The sequence below is a fragment of the Triturus cristatus genome, chromosome 3_2, assembly GCF_964204655.1.
Source record: "Triturus cristatus chromosome 3_2, aTriCri1.1, whole genome shotgun sequence".
NCBI lineage: Eukaryota > Metazoa > Chordata > Amphibia > Caudata > Salamandridae > Triturus > Triturus cristatus.
The window spans coordinates 644,654,261-644,673,798 of NC_140584.1; the positions used below are offsets into that span (position 1 = coordinate 644,654,261).

Consider the following 19,538-nt stretch of genomic DNA (forward strand, 5'->3'; position numbering starts at 1 on the left):
TTTGACCCCTGCAACCAGGGTAGGCTGGCTAGCTTTCATTTTAGTATACAAAATGGTGGACAGGCATGGTAGTGGAAGCATCACTGTATTTTTTTACTTCTAAATTTTTGTTCGGTTCATTCCATGCCTGTATCACAATTTCACTCGGAGGTCAGCAAAGAACACTGTACATTTTGACTCAGATTTCATGAGTCATAAAAGATAGGAATGCGATTTACATAGCAATGTGTTGCGGGGATCATTCAGCTCCAGTGTGCCAATGTTCATGACTATGGAACATACATGGAGGCTGGCACTAGAATTGGACTGCATGTTTGTTTTCACATTTTTCGATGAGAGGTCAGTACAAAAACACTAAATATTTTGCATCATATCATGAGCTGTGAAAGATAGGGTCCTAATTTGGATTGCAAAATATCAGGTGGATGAATCGGCTCATGTATGCCAATTTTCATGCAAACAGCACATAGTGCAGTGCCATCAAGCTCTTCTTCAAGGAAACAGAAGAAGACCCAACAGCAGATTGACAACACCATGTCTGCGTCTACTCTTATGCCCATTCCTAATCCAGTAATGGCCATATTTTATAGTCCTGTTCTCACAGATCTCCGCAACATGCTCAACTTCCTCAAACTCCTTGTCTGTGAAGATTATGTCTTACCCTAGTCCTTCATCAAAGCTCTCTCTGGGGAAGCTCTCCCACCCCTACACACCCTCATTCAAGGCATCTTTGCAGATGCTCTAAAGATAGACTAGATCCTTACACTCAAAGAATCCTGCATTCACCCTAATGACCTCGCAATCTACCAGCACAATACTTCCCTACCTGACCATCTCTTCCAGAGTTCCGAAAGTCCACAAAAACCTGGCAATTTGTCTAATTAACTGGACCTTTCCGGCGCCTGGATACCATTATGGGTGACAAGTAGCGCTCTATAAATCAACTGATTGATTGACCTACCCTGCATCTATCAGATCACTGAAAAAAACAGGTCAGGCTTAACTTCAAGATCACATCATTGCTAACCTTTTCCTGCATGGCTAGTAATCTGGCAGATCATACTGCAGCACTGAGATCCCAACTTTACACATCACTGACTACCCCAATACAGCTGCACCTCTCAGCTGCCTATTATACAGTGGACCACCCAACCCACATCTACACCCAGGAGTCTCACATGGGAGTGACTGTCAAGCCTTTCACTGGTTCTCCTCCTATCTTTCCAATCGACACCAGTTTCTTTAAATGGGAAGCTACAGGTATGAGAAGATCTCTGTCACTTGTGGAGGCATGCAGGGTTCAACACAGTTTCCTGTCATCTTCAGGCTCTACATGGAGCCCATGGAGTCTCTTTTCACAGATAACAGTATTAGGATTCACCAATATGTAAATTATACTCAACTCTACCTAAAAGTCTCCTTTGCTCCAGGCAACCAATACCTCAAACACTGCCGGATTCTCATTCAGATATGGATGGCCTGCGCCTGCCTGAAGTTCAACCTAACCAAGAAAGAATCCCTATTATTTGCTAAGAACAATAAACAAGAAATACTACAAACCTTGTTCGATGACATGAACCCAAACTCTTGCTGAATGCCAAGTCACTTTGATTCATCTTCGACACCAACCTCGCCCTCAAGGAACACATTAGCAAAAAACAAATACAGATTGGTACCAGTTCTCTCTTCTAAAGAAAGTAATATGGTTTCTTCCATAAATCAACTTCCGAATTGCTGTTCAAGCCCTGGTTCTTCTGAATCAGGAAAGTGGAAAGGTCCTGCTCCATTTTTCTCCCAGACAACACATTGGCACCCCTTAAGGCAGAGGTCTTCAAACTGAAGGGCGGGTCCGCCTATGGTGGCCTCAAGTGATCCCAGGGGGGGGCGCCAGGCTCTGGCCAGAAGAAACATTATGCTTTGTTTTCAGCCGAAAAAAATGAGCGGCAGTAAGCAAGTCTTTAATGGGCCATCAGTACCATCCTTTGTCATTTAAATCCTGGCTGGGAGAAGGTGTCACAAGGGAAAGGACTCCAAGTTTTCGCCAAAACCCCCACTACCATTTCAAATAATCACACTGTGGATACTTTTACACATTAGTAAGGCCTGCCTCACCAGAATAGTATGTTTGGAAAACATGTATTGTTTGCATTTCTAAAACAGTGGCATAACTTAGCTGCAGTGTTTAAATAAGTCTAGACATATTTAAACATTGCAAGTTTAATAGCATAATTGTGAACAATTTTGAGAGGGGGGGGCCGGCGATTTTTTTTCAACACTTGGGGGGTCGCGGAATTAAAAAGTTTGAAGACCACTGCCGTAAGGGTATTCTATATACCACAGCACATCCCTTCCAGGACCAGAAGAAATATGATCACATCACCTCCATCCTGGTAGAATTGTATTGGCTCCCCTGGCCAGGCCATACCATCTTCAAAACTAGGTGCATCATTTAAAATGCCTTCATGAGTAGTACCCTGGGCTTATTTTGTGGACATGCTCACCATCTCTCGTGGCTCTCGGCCTGCAGCCAACCCACCATTGAACTAGAGACTAAGAGGTGTAACAAAGATAAAACACGACAGCAGGCTTATTCCATCTAATCACTCAGGATCTGGAACAACACTCCGATACTCTGAAGGGCAGCACATAAGCTGCTCTAATGGGGGAAAGAGTTGATGACTCACCTCTTCAAAAAAAAGAAAACATCAGAATGCAGTAACAATCAAATACCTCCCCTATCACTTGTTGAGGGTATGCTTGCCTTTGACCCTGTTTAGCACCCACTGCTTTCCTTGGCTAAATTCACACTATACAAATAGCGTATACATACGTACTGTGAACAGTTCAAACATCCACACATCTAAACATTGCATTACTTATGTTTTCCTAAAAAAAATGATTGATGGTAGAAAGACAATCGTAAAAGACCCCTGCCATAGCACCTCCCCAAGCCCAAAGGAAGTAAGTGATAACACACCAGGTTTCTAACAATAAACAATAAATGCAGTGTGCATTGTGGACTCTTTACAAAATGTGTTGGAAGCTATAGGATGAATTATGTGAGCTCCCCATGTGCCCATTGAGGTAGCTGATCTGCAACTATTGTCATTAGGTTTCACCTGAGACAGCACGAGCTGTTGTTGCTAAATATTTTGTAAACAAAGCTTAAAACAGACTTAGAGCCTGCCCCTTACCAATGGTTGGCTTCAACGTCAAGCGTCTTCATGCAAGTTCGCCATCAAAGTGCGAACTTGCATGAAGACTCTTGATTTACTGAAAGCTTCTAAATACCAGTGAATTCTGAACTTATCTACACGTGTGTGTATTTTCACCCAAGTAAACTTATATATTAACCCCTGATGAAGGGCTCTCACGCCCGAAATGCATTGGGCACCGGGCACTTTGAATGAACTTTAATTCAAAGCATTTACAAGCGTGTCAAAACGAAAATATTGGTTATTGATTAACCCGAAGATGAAAATAAAAGGACAGTCAAACTAAACATGATTTGAAAAATTATTTACCTCAAGAAGAACTATTGAATTTAATTTTCAAGTGCAAGAGGGAGACACACTCTTAGCTCAAGAGTGCGATTGCATTCACTGCAATCCACAGACATACATGATGCATGCAGCTGTGATTAAAAAGAAAGGATGCAGCTGTTACCTCGGAATACTAGAGAAAATGTGTGATGGTGTGAGCTTTGTGCCACAGACACTGTTCCTCTGCTGAAGCATGGAGAAAAAAATCTGACGCGATGATTAATGTGCAGAGATTTTATCTCCATTTATCCAACTAAAAAAATCTCAGTATGACCTGTCATGGTAGCACAGAATTTATAATGATTATAATGATTAAAAGTGCTGCTAGCAGTGCACCCCTTCACCTGTGGGAGTGGCAGTCAAGGGTTGAATTGCTTTTGGGAAACAGGGCACAGCATAAACAACTGACAACTTTGTGTGTGAAAAAGGCCCCTTTAATGAAGCAGGTGCACATCGCATTACTATTCTCCTAGGCCAACACATTTACAAATCTAACCTCCTCACTAAACAGGAGTGATTACCTACCGGCTGACCTACCCCCGCCCCTAATTATCCCACCCCACAGCCCCTCCAACTCAAACTGCCTCTCACTATATAAAAAATCATCAAGCCTAAATTAACTTACTTTTCTGTAACTGACACCTTTTGGCTCCTGCCTTCTGCAGTTGAAAACCTCCTCCCAACCTCCCCTTGAATCTGCTTCAACCAACCAGCTATAAAACCACTTCCAAACTAGAGCAACCTCTCTGCTAACCGCCACTAAGAAGAAACCCAACTGGGGCTCTTCTGCCCACCACCTGAAATCACTATAAATGCCCCCTCCCCACACAGTCTCCTCTCCTTATCAACTTCGATTGCTGCACTCCACGAATGCTTCCCGCATCTGCAACAAATAGAGCTCCATCCCCATCATTGACAAATGAACTCTATCCCCCCAGAAGAACTGAGACTAATATAGCAATCCTGATGAATCACCCTGCCTACCCGTTCTTCCCTCCAGAACTTCCGGACTTCCCTGTTAATTTTCCTCCTCGCTTGGTCTATCGCTGCCGGCCTGCCCGCTCCTGCCACTGCCGCCTAGGTAACAACTTCTTACCAAGTCATTCTCATCTAAGTGAAATATCACATCAGGCACCAGTCACAACCTAGTAATCTATTTAAACTCAGTAGAAGCTGTTTCCATAACATGCCCCCCTTGCAATGCCATTGCACACCAACATTGTGGTCCTAGAAAACCTGCTGACTTCCATACTTCTTGCTGCCTGTCTCTCTGCCCATATCATGAATGAATGTCCCATTATCCATACCGTGAGATACTCATTAACTGGGCCTGGAACCAAACCTATAACAAACAACAATTAATACAATCCTCTCTAATCTACAGTGCATATGTCTTATAACAGTCAGAAGCCAATCTCCCCATCTGCTCTATCTGACTTGTTGACCAACCTTGCTTATTTGCCTCTGTTGCTACCCCAATCCGAAAGGAATGAGTCCCATACTCAGCTGCTGGCAACCCCACATGCACCAATGCTTTTCGCAGCACCGCCATAAACTGAAAAGCGGTCACATGTGATCCGTCTTGGTGTCTGAAAACCTCAATCCAAATACTTGCCTCACCCTTCCAACCCTTCTGGCCCCAATTCAAAAAGCAAAACGTCCAATCGGGTAAGCCCTTAGGCACACCCTGTTCCCCTTTTACCTTTGATAGGTTTTCGACAGCCATATATAAGTCTCCACCCCATCTTCCTGCAGCTCCAACCATAACACTCCTGTCCTGTCTCTGTCCCCCAGCATCTCAAACTCGGAAAGCCCCAAAAAACATCCAACACATTAGCAACGAAAAAACACTTACTTACTTGTCATCATAACATACCTCGGGCAGCACCTCTATCACTCTGCGCAGTTTCGTTGACACCAGTTTTTTATGCTTCCTGCCCCCATTGACTTTCTCCCATGCCCAACCTTCCAATATACTTGTTCCTAACTCTCCCGCCAATGGGGCACAAACCCACAGCAGTTTCCCCACAAATGCAATGCCTGCTAACTTACCCGCAATGGTAATCCTGGACCAACCTTTATTATTCATATCCATTAAAAAACTAACAACATAATCAGTCCTTCGCCAAACCTCTCCTGCACATCCCTCCTGCACACCCCGACTTAAAGTACTCCAGTCACGTCTGCCTATAAGCCCTCCTAGTGAAATGGGCCCTCCGTCCTGCCCTCCCGCACCTCCTTCTCCAGTTTTTTCTTGTCCAATATGAGAAGGTTTCCTCACTGATTTTAGATTTTCTGCCCACCTTCTCTTGCGGGCACTGTTCAAACCCATTTTGAGAAACCTCTTCTAGTGAACTGGCATCCTCAACATTCCTGTACCACTGCAGCCAAAATTGCAATCTGTCCAGTTTGATTAGCTGCAGGTCCTTGTGATTCTCTACTCCCCTGCCTTGGGGTTGTCAAAACTCCCCTTGTGATACCTGCATGCCCCATGTGGTCCCCCAACAATGTATAAGCGAGTGCCTGGCAGTGCACTGTGAACATTCACATCAGAATTTTCCCTCCCACAGTAACCCTTGTTCAATGGCTAAAATGATTCCACATGTCCGATCTGACCTCTCCCGGCTGTTCCCACTCCACCTTGGGTGGTAAGTCCATGTAAGGGTCGATGCACTATTGGCAACCCACTGGCCATGATGTCGGAGTCGGCCTAACTGGTCCCATCGTGTATAGCTACAGGTCATTGTCCAAGTCCCCCTATTTTCCTTTTGCATCCTCTGCCAGCCTGGCCCAAAATTCTTCGGCATAGTGCACCTAGGCATAACCTCTGAACAAAATATGCGCTTTCTGTATTTAAATAATGCCACATATTGCTCTGGGTGAACTTTTTTTTCCGCTCGCTTAAAAAGAAGTTTAAAAACCTCCATGTATTCCCCTTTTCATATTTTCTCTTTCGTTGCCCCATCAGATGTGCCCCCAATGATTTTGTTCTCCCAATGTGGGGGAGCTTTTTACTTTCAGCTCTTTACTCTCTTTAATTGGTTTCTTTGCCTTCGTCTCCCTTGTCGCATCCTTCTGTGTATGCCCTTCCATTGCTAATTTTTGCCCTGTTTCCCCTTTCAATTCCTTACCCGCCAGAGTTGTCTGTCCATCTTCTACTGTGCTTGTCTGTTCCGCACGGTCGTCAGTCCCTTCCACCCTGCCCGCCATGTAGAGCCCTTTTCACAACTGAATGTCCCTCTCCTGTACTAATCCACTGCACTTGGCTTCCACCCCTTTTGACATAACATTACAAATACACATGTTAAGCGCACGTTCACCCAAGGGTATCTTGGCGCTAAATAACAGATGTTTATTTGACACCATAAGTGGTCATCCACAACAAGGAGCACAAGAGGGAATAAAACACAGTCAGGTCACCCTCCACTCAGAAGTTCCATCCAACACAAAGACCTGGCTGTTTAGGACATATTAAAAAAAATTTAGGAACCAAGCGGGGATTCTTCTAATATCTCCACTCAACCAATGGCTTTAATCAATGGCCAGTCGTATCCGGTTCAAAATGTTCAACATTAAAAGTTTTTCTTTTTTAGACACACCGTTACCAGTCTACCCCGAATACAAACACCCACTTTCTGTTGAGAGGTGTGTGAAAAAAAAGGTGTGAAGGAAAGAAAGCAACTTACATAAGCATCACAAAGAGAGCTGCTGGAATGAGATACGGCGGTGTATACGTCTAAACACGGTATACGGACAGCAACAGACTGTGTCGCAGGGGGGTCTGACGAGTGAAGGATACCCCTACAATATGGTGGGGAGCTGGTATGAATTTTGATGGCTACCACGTGTCACCCGTGGGTATAAATTTGAGATCCAGCGAGGTCAAGTCTGGCCCCGAGCCCTGAAGAAATTGCCGTAAAGAAGAGTGGCAATGAAACATGTTGGCCCATCTTAAAGTGGTCTGAAACATGCAGTCTGGTTTTAAATGTGAGTAGATTCACACCATGGAATAAAACGGAGATGTGCGAGTCATAATTCTATTTTATTTGGTGAAAAGTCGTTACTCTGTCTCACAGTGCGGGGTCCTTTTTGGATACAAGACGCTTTTGTGCATACTTGACTCTACTTAGCTCTTCACCTTTTATACTTTACATGGGACACTTTCTTTTCATGGATAAGAAAGTTACCGATGATGAGAAACGTGGGCATACTGGTGAGTACCTACCAGCAGCACCCTTGGTGATGCTTATGTGAGGTGCTTTCTTTCCTTCACACCTTTTGTTCCACACACCTCTCAACAGAAAGAGGGTGTTTGTATTTGGGGTAGATTGGTAACTGTGTGTCTGAAAAAGAAAAACTTTTAATGTAGAGTATTCTAGACCGGATATGACTGGCAATTGATTAAATGGATAAAGAGAGACCTCTTATCTGACCTGTCTTTTTCCTATGGGAATTAATCTCTTATATATTACACAAGCCCCCACATTTGCACAGTTACTCAAAAACCATTTTAATTTCTTTATATGTCATTTTATTTACTTTTTTTATAAAATTAGAGACAAAAATATACATAACAATATATTCACAATTATCAAATAAACATCTGATTCACATGTAAAACATACACTTTGTTTCCTCAAAGATTAGACAGCGTATTTGTATAGAAACAAGAATTTTTGTTTAGAGACCCCAAAAAAGGAAAAAGGAATTATAAGAAAAACGTCACATCCACATTCTCACTTCTCATTCACTCCTACATACTAACAAACATTCTCCGCAAATCACTTTTCATTAAAAACCAACAAACCCTCTCTAAAATGAGATCCTACTTCAATAATACTACAGGCAAAATTAATCTCTATCCATAAGATTTTAACACTTATTGATATGCCCTAGAATTCTGAGGTCATGAGGTTTTTAAATCAGATTCTTCTGAGGATCTCTTCAGAGTGTGGTTGTTGTGTCTGGTCGGTCGACGTACGTTTCGGAGACTGACTGTAAGTACCGTGTCTCCTTCTTCAGGACCAAAATGTTCTTCCAGAACTCACAGAAAATCTGCGTTGTGAAAGATTGGGGTTCTCTATATATCGATCGGATTTGCCTCTGTTATCCCGACACCTGTTCCGGGCTTCTACTGTTCTGACGGGGACTGTGGTATTCTCAAGGTCCTTAATGGCTATATGGCGTTTGTCTTGGTACGTGGGACCATGGCTCATTCATTCATGTCGCACGTTCGAGAATGCAACAAGAACAATTAATTATACCGCATCTGGTGGTTTGTTGCAGTTTCATCCAAATTTGTTACGATGCAGTATACTTGAGTGCTGTATGTAAAACCTGTCTCCATGCACAGTTTAGCTCGTAGCTGTCTGTTATTCAATCTCCCGACTAGCGTCGCTTTCCGTGTTCATCTCCGAGTATACTCGGACACGGAACACGGAAAGCGACGCTAGTCGGGAGATTGAATAACAGACAGCTACGAGCTAAACTGTGCATGGAGACAGGTTTTACATACAGCACTCAAGTATACTGCATCGTAACAAATTTGGATGAAACTGCAACAAACCACCAGATGCGGTATAATTAATCGTTCTTGTTGCATTCTCGAACGTGCGACATGAATGAATGAGCCATGGTCCCACGTACCAAGACAAACGCCATATAGCCATTAAGGACCTTGAGAATACCACAGTCCCCGTCAGAACAGTAGAAGCCCGGAACAGGTGTCGGGATAACAGAGGCAAATCCGATCGATATATAGAGAACCCCAATCTTTCACAACGCAGATTTTCTGTGAGTTCTGGAAGAACATTTTGGTCCTGAAGAAGGAGACACGGTACTTACAGTCAGTCTCCGAAACGTACGTCGACCGACCAGACACAACAACCACACTCTGAAGAGATCCTCAGAAGAATCTGATTTAAAAACCTCATGACCTCAGAATTCTAGGGCATATCAATAAGTGTTAAAATCTTATGGATAGAGATTAATTTTGCCTGTAGTATTATTGAAGTAGGATCTCATTTTAGAGAGGGTTTGTTGGTTTTTAATGAAAAGTGATTTGCGGAGAATGTTTGTTAGTATGTAGGAGTGAATGAGAAGTGAGAATGTGGATGTGACGTTTTTCTTATAATTCCTTTTTCCTTTTTTGGGGTCTCTAAACAAAAATTCTTGTTTCTATACAAATACGCTGTCTAATCTTTGAGGAAACAAAGTGTATGTTTTACATGTGAATCAGATGTTTATTTGATAATTGTGAATATATTGTTATGTATATTTTTGTCTCTAATTTTATAAAAAAAGTAAATAAAATGACATATAAAGAAATTAAAATGGTTTTTGAGTAACTGTGCAAATGTGGGGGCTTGTGTAATATATAAGAGATTAATTCCCATAGGAAAAAGACAGGTCAGATAAGAGGTCTCTCTTTATTCATTTGTCGTTCTCCCCTCCTCTTAGGCCTAAAAGTACCCAGGGGTAACCTTCCTCTCATTTGTTTGGCAATTGATTAAAGCCAGCAGTTGGGTGGAGATATTAGAAGAATCCCCGCTTGCTTCCTAAGAAATTTTAATATGTCCTAAACAGCCAGGTCTTTGTGTTGGATGGGACCATAAGCGGTCACCCAAACTTGTGCTCCTGCCTGAAAGCTGCTGCCTCATCACTCATTCCAATGCCAATTGAGACCATACCAGGTCTCTCAATCCCTTACAGCTTAGCTGTTCTCAAGGTCGGAGCCCACACCAAAGCCTGTTGCCTCGTCAGTGTCCTGTCATCTATTGCTCCACCATGCTCCACTGATGCAGATATGCCCCTGTGACCATCCTAGAAGAAACAAACTGGACGCACATTACTTCACCCTTTCCCTCTCTTCCCCTTTCGGGACCACAATCCTCTTACATCTCCACCTTTTCATCATTCACTATCCTTCGGGTCGGCGGTCCGAGATCATACCTTCTCTTCACCCTGGGGTATATGAGCCACACTGAACTCTCCCACGTCTAGACCCACTCTGCCACCGAAGTGAAGGTGGTGATGCCCAATGTGCTTGGGACCTCCCCATCTAGCTCTGCCTGCTCCTCTGAGTTGGATACCCAAAAGCAATGTCTATCTTCTGCGCCATACCCTGCCACCCGCCTTCCCCAAGCTACCCCTCCACCCTTCCCTGGCAGATTCCTTATTTGCGCTGCATCCCCCTGTGCTAGAACTGGCCTGTCTATACCATCAGGCAAATCCCCCTCTTCCTCTTGCACACTTCAAGGGCTTTACCCATCTGTGCCCTTCTGCCAGCCAGCTCATCCTATCCACTGACAAGTTCCTCACCTGCCCTGTACTCCCTCTCTCCCCATCACTCCAGTCTAGTAGTGACTGTAGAAGCGCAGAAGTCCCCCCAACCTTCTGAGTGGCTTCTCCTGACCCCAGTGCTACCACTCCCTTCCACTGATCCAGGGGCCTCCAGCCCCTTATTCAGACAATGCCATTCCCACCATTCACAACTCCCTTCCTCAGGCGGGGACTGCTACTCCCCCGTGTGGCACTATTCCCTGGTTCTGTCCCCTCAGGAGAGGGTGTCTCTCCTGCACCCCACAAACTGCCCTCTGTCCTGACCACCTCCTGCGAGCTAGACAGTCCTCCCCAAACCCCTCTATACTGGTCTGTGGTCCAGTGATCCCCTACCCATCAAGTCCAAGTACTTTGCCCCGCCCCCACACTCTAAGCACCATGCACCGCACAACTATCCGGCCCCTCCTGACCGGTAGGGACTTCTCTACCATGGGCCTTCCGTTGGGCCCCACTTGGCTCATAGGTGTGGGCAACAACCTGCTCCCAGTCTCACCCTCTCTCGCCATAGGCAACAACATGCCCGCAGGCTCAACCTCTCTTGCCATTTTTTAGCATTGCGGTGAGCATGCAAAAATTGCCAGCGTCATGACTTGCAACGCTCTGCGTGGTGGCTGGGAGCTTCCCACACTGGCGCCGACCGGCCCTGCACCTCTTCGGAGCAAATCCTCACGCCCGGTCTCCAGCAGTGTGCCTGCGATGCTCTGTGAGGCATGCTGTAATGTCTCTGTGAAGTTAGAAGACACCCACCGCTTTTGATTGGTTACTTAGTCCACCTTACTAAATGGTATAGTTTTGGTTGGTGGATACAGTAAATTTGTCCTGCCTTGTGACTGTTTTGTTTCTGCCAGGCTTTTGCCCCTGCTGCATGGATCCTTTCGATATGGGCCATATGTTTTGTTACCTGCACTACTTTTTCTTTTGCCTTGGCTTACTTTTAAATTCCTGTTATGTTTTACTTTGGTCCCACCCCCTCCATCATCCATGTTTACAATGCTCCCGCCCCACTCCCCTTGTACGCATTCCCTTGGTTGCGGCCCCCTCCGGTTGCCGTGTTTACCATGCTCCTACCCCTCTCCCGTTGTCCGCTTTCCCTTGGTTCTCACCTCTCTCCCATTCCCCATGTTTACCATGCTCCCAATCCCCTTCCTGTCGTCCGCATTCACTTGGTTCCCGCCTCCCTCCCGTTGTTTGTCTTTACCATGCTCCCATCCCCCTCCCATTGTCCGCATTCCCTTTGTCCCCTTCATTGTATTCATAGCCCACGGAGGACTGGTCGCAAGTGGGTGGTCTACGGGTGCCACAACCTGCTCGGAGGAGGCACCAAGTCTGCTGCTCTCACCCTCTCCCCTTCACTTGCAGCGGCCCATGAAGTACATTTCCCACTCCCACCCCCTTGCGGCATTCCACTGTTTTAATGCTTAACAGTGAACGAAAAGAATTGGCAAAGCCAAAAGGGAAGACATATTGGCTTTGCCACTGCTTGTTCTAAGATGCTGCCCGACCCTTATCACGGGCACTACCCCACCAAAACTTTTATGGCCTAAAACGTTTCCTCTACTTTCCTCACTGCCAGCTACTGTGCTGCATATCAAAAGTTGGTAGCTAGTAGCCCAACTCCCTCACCTATATCTACTTCCCTGTCCAACCCCACTTACCAAACCAACCTACCAAAACCCAGTCCAACACCTACACTAACACCACAGGACTGTACCACCCGACCAAATGCTCCACCGTAGTCGTTCCCCAACACCCCTTTTGGGGTTATCAGGTTTCCTCAACATGATGCTGCTTGTAAAAGGTCCAGGGCACTGTGGCACATGGCTGACACATGCTGCTTGACTCTACTCCAGCATTCTCAGCCTTTACAGAGGCAGGCACCTGCCGGGATATCTCTCCCCGTCTCCATCCATGCCAGCCTCCCTCGGACGATTGGCACGTATATCTGACAAGTTGCAGTACAGGGATAGCCTTTTATGGTGCAGCCTTGAAGGTTACTTCCATACATCGCTACACACAGCACAAATTACCGCGCAACTCACATCAACCTCTGCTGCAGCCTGCAGTGCATTTCCGCGTAACTGCTTATTTTGTATGAACAAACACCAAAACACGTGCACTCCACTACCACCCCTGTGCATGGAACGATCACCCATCTTAAGGCCTGCAAGAGCTCTGCCGGTCTTGGCACGTGCATAGGCGTAGTATTCATTGGTGCAGCAGATGCAGTGGCACCAAGAGAGGAGCTTGATGGGCCCAATGAACTCTAATAAACTGGCAAAACCAATAGGTTTCGCCATGCAAGAGCTATTGGCTTTGTCAATGTTGTTTAGACTTGTACAGCAGCAGGGGCTGCTGTACAACAAGTCTAGTAAACATAAACAAGGCCAGGAGATCTCAAATAGGCGAAACCTATTGGGTTTGCTAATGCTTGTTTTTCCTACCACTGGGGACAGGATCTGCTTTTGTAGCCCTCTTGTGCAATGATGCAACTCCTTTTACAGTGATGTACCAAGGGACATCAGCATTCTGCTTGTTGGTATACAAATGTGAAGACAGAATCATCTGAACTGCATTCTCGTACACCATCTACAGACATTTATAACAATACTCATCATCAAGTAATGTTCCACCCAGTGGAGTCAGTGCATCTCTTTAGTTTAAAGTTGCTCATTACTGTATTATGTATCTAAAACACGTATTGCAATATTTTAAAATCATTACAATAAAAGTTTACAATTTAAAAGAGTCCTAGATGTCTCATAAAATACAGAAATAAATCCACTGCTGGTCTACCGCGCAGGGTCTCTGCCAAACACAATAAAATGTATCACTTTACAATAAAAGGTTTATAAACAATTACATAAAGCGGACTATAAAATACAAATTCATCGATTCCTCCAGCAGCTTGCTTTTGTAGATTTGTTTTATTGCATTTTCGTAAAAGGATTATTGCTGCTCCCAGGAAACGTGTCAACCTAAAACAATGTCGTGCTGGCACTCCCTCAACGTGTATAATGATGTAGGACCAGGTGGTCTCATGGGCATCGGGGCCCTATGCAACCGGTTTCATTCAAACATGGTTTAACAGCATCTGCCACTGTACGGATATTATTGTCCACAAAACCTTTTTCCTGACCAGTAATCTGACATGCCATGCCATGCCAACCCTGGTCACAATGGAACAATGTAGGTGACATATTTTCAGCCAATGGAGCAATGTATACATCTTATTGGGTACAGATGGATTCTATTTCGCCTCTCTAGGTTACTAATGCCTAGGCACAGAGGCTGGCGGTGCAGCATTCGTTGCAATTCAAAAGCCTTTGCAAAACCCATACATCTTTCCGTGGGCGCAGAAAAACTACTGACCGGATGAATTGATAAATACGGGCTGTTTGGCTTGTGAACATTTTTCATTAAGAATGATAGTATGAATAACTGAGCCAAACTGAGAATTAAACAGTGTAAAATTAAGGAAGATCCACCATTGAGGGACGGCCCTTGAGCCCAAGCTCCATGCCAGGTAGGTGTTCAAGGCATTCCTCCACCCGCAGGCTCCAGCCTGTGCCTCATCCCTGGTGGTCTAGTGGAAGAGCACTCCTCTGCTGCTATTCTGCTCTGTTTTCTGTGCCCCTTTTTCCGCTTTTGCTCTATTTCTTTTGCCCTTTCTCTTTTGCTCTTCTGTGTTGCCCTTGCTCTTTTCGTTTTGCTTTTCTCTCTTTTGTTTTTGTCCCTTTTCCCGCACTCCCTACTGTTGCTGCCACCAAGGCCCCTCCCCCCAGCGTGTCACTCCCGCTTCCACCTCCCAGCTGGCCACTGTCCCCCTACTTAATGGCGGCTGCGAGTACAAGGCCGTCCACAACATCGGACCACAATACTTCAACAACCGTCTCTCCTTCCACGCCCCCAAGAGAAACCACTGTTCAGCCAACCTCGCCCTGGCTACCATCCCACGCTTCTACAGGAACAGAGTAGGTGAGAAATTCCTTCTCCTACCTTGCAGCCAAGACCTGGAATGACCTCCCCCTCCACCTCCGGCAAAGCCACACACTGCTCCAGTTCAGGAAAGACCTCAAGACTTGGCTCTTCAGATGACCCCAACAGTATGGTACATCCCCCCGCACCTTGATACCCTAACGAGTGAGTAGTGCACTTTACAAACCCCTGACTGACTGAAGTCCTGAGCCAAGATTCCAGGAATTTTTCCAGGGCAGGCCCTCTGCCCCCTCCGGAAACCCAATGAAGCGCGGCATCTTCGGTCTGGACCAGTTGTCCGCATACTCTGTGAGAGCCTCCAGGGTACTGGTAGCAGTACAGAGTTTAGACACAGTGTGCTTAAGTGTGCTCACCTCATCTTCCACTGAAGAGATCCATCCCTCTGCCTCAGTGGCGCTTACTGCGATACTGCGCGAGTCCTGGCATATAAGCATCACGTCTGCATCTATCTCGCCCACCTTGGCCTTGACTGCCTCTCGGGAGGATTGGATGGCCTGTAGGACAGTGTTTGGATTAGTTGGGTCAGGGTGCTGGGGTGCAGAGGAGGACATTGCATTTGGAATTTGTCCATTCTTGTTTGGGCCTGGGTTCCAGGTCCTCTGTCCTTTTCCATCGCAAAATCGTTTGAAACCAAGAGAAGAGGCAGACGGTCCGTCTGAGGTGCAGCGCTCACGCCACAAGAACATAATCAAGTCTCTACCTTCTGGGCCCCAAGTCTACAAGTCTGGTCCCTGGGCACAAGACTCTCAATGAAAAGCCACCAGAAGGTCCACTGTCCAGTATGGGGGTAGAGGGGAGGCCCTGGTTTGAAGATCTCTGCACCTGCGCAGGTGTGGAACATTCCGGTGCCCCTGGGATGTATGGTGGAGTCTGAATTGCAGGGGGACAAAGTCAAAATAGGGCAGTTGTGAGTTCTCCCATCATGACCAAGTCAACCATACCTTTTTTGTTTGTCCTCAGAGGATCCCCCATCGCCGGTCCCCAGGGTCAGGGAAGAAGGCCCCCCGCAGTGCCACGCAGCCCCAGATAAGTCCAGTCATATTGGCCTCTGATTGTTATAGACAGAGCTAGGCCCCATCCCGCTTGCACTCAGGGGATCTTACAAGATGGGGCAGCACAGCCAGCTGGGTGCCTGTAGAATAGGGAGGGATAGAGGCGATGGTCCGCTGGCCTCTCCGCCATTGCGTCACATAGATTGGTCTCCTATGCACAGAGCAGGCAGGCAATGCACGGGACAAGCGAGGAGGCCCTCACCATGCGGCTGCATGGAACAAAGAGGCTGGCCTTGGGTGACAGACAAACAGGAACATGCTGGGAGGCCGCCTCACAATCTTCTCCTGGCCCTGCAGCCAGCCGGATGCCTGCTGCCAAATGAAGAGACAAGCCGGTGCCCCAGAGCGAAGAGAACAGCCCTATCTCCCATGAAGACTGCTGCACCATCATCTTGGTCCCAAGGTGACCCCGGCAAAGTCCAGCAAACATTCAGTTCTTCATCCGCCCTGCGATGGCACAAGATGAGTAAACGGCAACGCGGGACGCTCTGCAACTAGGCAGGTAGCGAGTGAGGGGTTTCAAGTAGCATGGAGCAGCACGATGGCATCAGATTGCAGAGGAGGCCCCAGAGCGTCTCAAGAATGCTCAGGCCATCTTAGATGCTTCAGCCACGCCCCCATGATATTTTTTTAATTGTGTCTTACAACTTCTGATCCTCAAAGTTATTTTTATGGTTACTGAATTCAAGATTTATGCAGGAGGAGTGCCATATTTATTTGTATATTTGTTAAGTTAGCATTTTTAAGCGGAGGCAAATGACAAGACAAAAAAAAAAAAGCGAGACCACAAAGAAGGATCCCAAGTGGGAAAGAAATGCCTGGGAGACGTTAAAGGCCATATAGATTTGTCACCTGTCTCCATTTGAGAGGTAGATTCAAAGCATTGTTTATTTATTTTATTTATTTTTTAGCATTTCTTAAAGCGCGAACAAATGCCCGCAGGCGTCTCGGCGCTGTACTATTGTGAACTCTCCTATGCTTGGCTTCTGGCTCTTAGAGGTTAAACAACCATGTTTTCAGATTCTTTCTGAATGACAGGAGATTTGGGTTGGATCTGATGGATTGAGGAAGTGTGTTCCATAGTTTTGGGGCGGCAACCAGGAAACGTCTGTCTCCCCAGTTGACTAGTCTAGTCCGGGGTAGCACCAGATCGTTCAGCTTGGCTGAACGGAGTGGTCGAAGAGGAATATAAGGAATAAGGTGGTCTCTCAGGAATTGAGGGGCTTGTGGGTGTAGCGATTTATAAACAATACACAATGTTTTGAATTTGATTCTATTCCTGATAAGGAGCCAATGAAAGCTTCTCAAGGTATCAGTTATAGGTTTAAATTTGGGGATATCCGAGAGAAGTCTGGCCGCTGCGTTCTGTACTGACTGCATTTTCTTGATGACCCTGATTTGGGCATTGGCAAACAGGCCATTGCAGTAATCTAATGCAGACAGGACTAGGGCACTAACTAATGTCTTGCCTACACTTTTGCGGAGAAATAGGAGGATCTTTTTTACCAGGCGTAATTTGTAAAACGCTGTGGAGGCCGTCTGGTTGGCATGAGCCATAAAGTTCAAGTTGTCGTCAAAAATGACGCCTAAATTTCTTACCTTCGTGGTTGGTTTGGGCAAGGCGCCAAAGGATGACGGCCACCATACGGAGGACCAGTTAGGGCTAAGATGACCAAAGGTTACCACCTCGGTTTTATCGGAGTTCAGTTTTAAACAGTTTGCTAACATCCACTGTCCGATGGCCAGCATGCCTGCTTTAAAACTCTCCGCTACTGTTTCCCCATCATCTCTGATGGCCAGAATCAACTGGGTGTCATCCGCATATGAGGTAAGGTTCATCCCATGTTCTTTGATTGTTTTAGCGAGGTCCGACACATAGATGTTAAATAGTGTCGGACTAAGGGATGAACCTTGAGGTACCCCACATGGCAAGGACAACTCTGCTGACTCGAATTGTCCTAGGGTGACTGCCTGGGATCTATCCGTCAGGAAAGATGCCAGTAGTTTCTTAGCTAGGCCTTGCACGCCTATCTTTTCAACACGGTCGACCAGGATCTTGTGGTCGACCGTGTCGAAGGCGGCTGATAAATCTTGAAGCACCAACAGTGCTGAGCCTCCTTGATCTCTGATTAATCGGATGTCATCCGCCGCTTTGATAAGCACCGTTTCTGTTCCATGAAACTTGCGGAATCCAAATTGGGTTTCATCGAGCAGATGGTATTGCTCGATAAATTCCGCAAGTTGAGTATTCATGGCTTTTTCTGCTATTTTGGCTAGAAACGGGAGGTTAGCTATAGGCCTGTAGTTTTTTAACTCTGTTTTATCTAGGCCAGATTTTTTCAGAAGTGGCTTCAGTAAGGTCTTTTTTAAAGGGGTAGGGAAGATTCCTGTGCGGAACACTAGATTGCAAATTTGGGTTATAACTGGAACCACTGTGTCCATTAATGGGCGGAGAGTTTTCAAGGGACAAGGATCCAATGCTGAGCCGGACTTAATGGATTTGATGATGTCCTGGATTTGGTTGTCTGTGATTTCCGCAAACTGAGGAAAGATGTTGTCAGTATGTGGCGTTATTATATCATCGGTGCTTTGATTATCAGCGGAGTTAAATGCTGAGAAGATATCATTCACTTTAGTGAAAAAGAAGGATGCTAATGAGTCACAGAAACTTTGTGAACAAGGGGGATTCAAGTCAGGAACACCTCCTGCAAGCTGTTTGGTTATGTTATAGAGCTTTTTATTAGAATGTTTTGCACTTTCGATTTGCTCGCTGTAGTACTTTTTTTTGGCCTCTATGATCAAGAGTTTGTACTGAATTTGAAGCTCCTTATACATAGGTTTGCTTTCATCGTCATAGTTTTTCCTCCAGTGTCTTTCTTTGTTTCTACATAGCTGTTTATGTTTTCTGAGTTCTTCTGTATACCAGGGTGCTGAAGGGGAACTTCTATTCCTGGACATTCGTTTAACTGGTAATAATTTGTTAGTAGCCTGGTCCAGCCAAGCTTGGTATTGCTTTGTAGCTATTTCTGGATCAGTAGACAAGGTAGGCTTAGAGTTGTCTAGTGCTACCTTAAGGTTAGGAATATTGATATCTTTCCATACCTTAAAAGGTTCCTGTCTGGGGGTAGGTGTTTTAACAGTGGAGGTTTCACTAATTTTTATAGTACCTAGTACCAAGTAATGGTCAGTCCAAGTCATTGGGAGGACGTCAGTAATTAGCAGATTATCTAGATTAGTAAATATTCCATCTAATGTATGCCCTGCATTGTGGAGCAGGGAGGCACAATAAATGCCTTCCAGTGTGTTCCTACTGGTTGTGTGGAAATGTATTTTATACAGATTTTCTAAGTGCAGGCATCTGGCTGTAGCAATGTCTTGTAGAATTACGAAATGTACGTACATTTTCGTTTCCTTCATGGACAGGTTTGAGGCCAAAATATTGCTTGGTGCTATTCTTTAACACACAAAAGATGATGGGTGAAATGCTTGTAAATAGTCTGAATCACTCGCAATAGCTCTCTGTAGTATTCCAACCCATTGTTTTTCTCCCACTGTGTCACTCTAAACACAGACCTGCCTTCTGCAGATCAGTACTGACACTGCTCCT

At 45.5% G+C, this 19,538-nt stretch overlaps 1 protein-coding gene across 2 annotated transcripts in view; it reads right to left on the minus strand.

The window, feature by feature from the left end:
• Nucleotides 1-19,538, minus strand: part of LOC146857878 (uncharacterized) — a 1,488,219-nt gene that overhangs the window by 1,454,087 nt on the left and 14,594 nt on the right. The window lies entirely within an intron of this gene.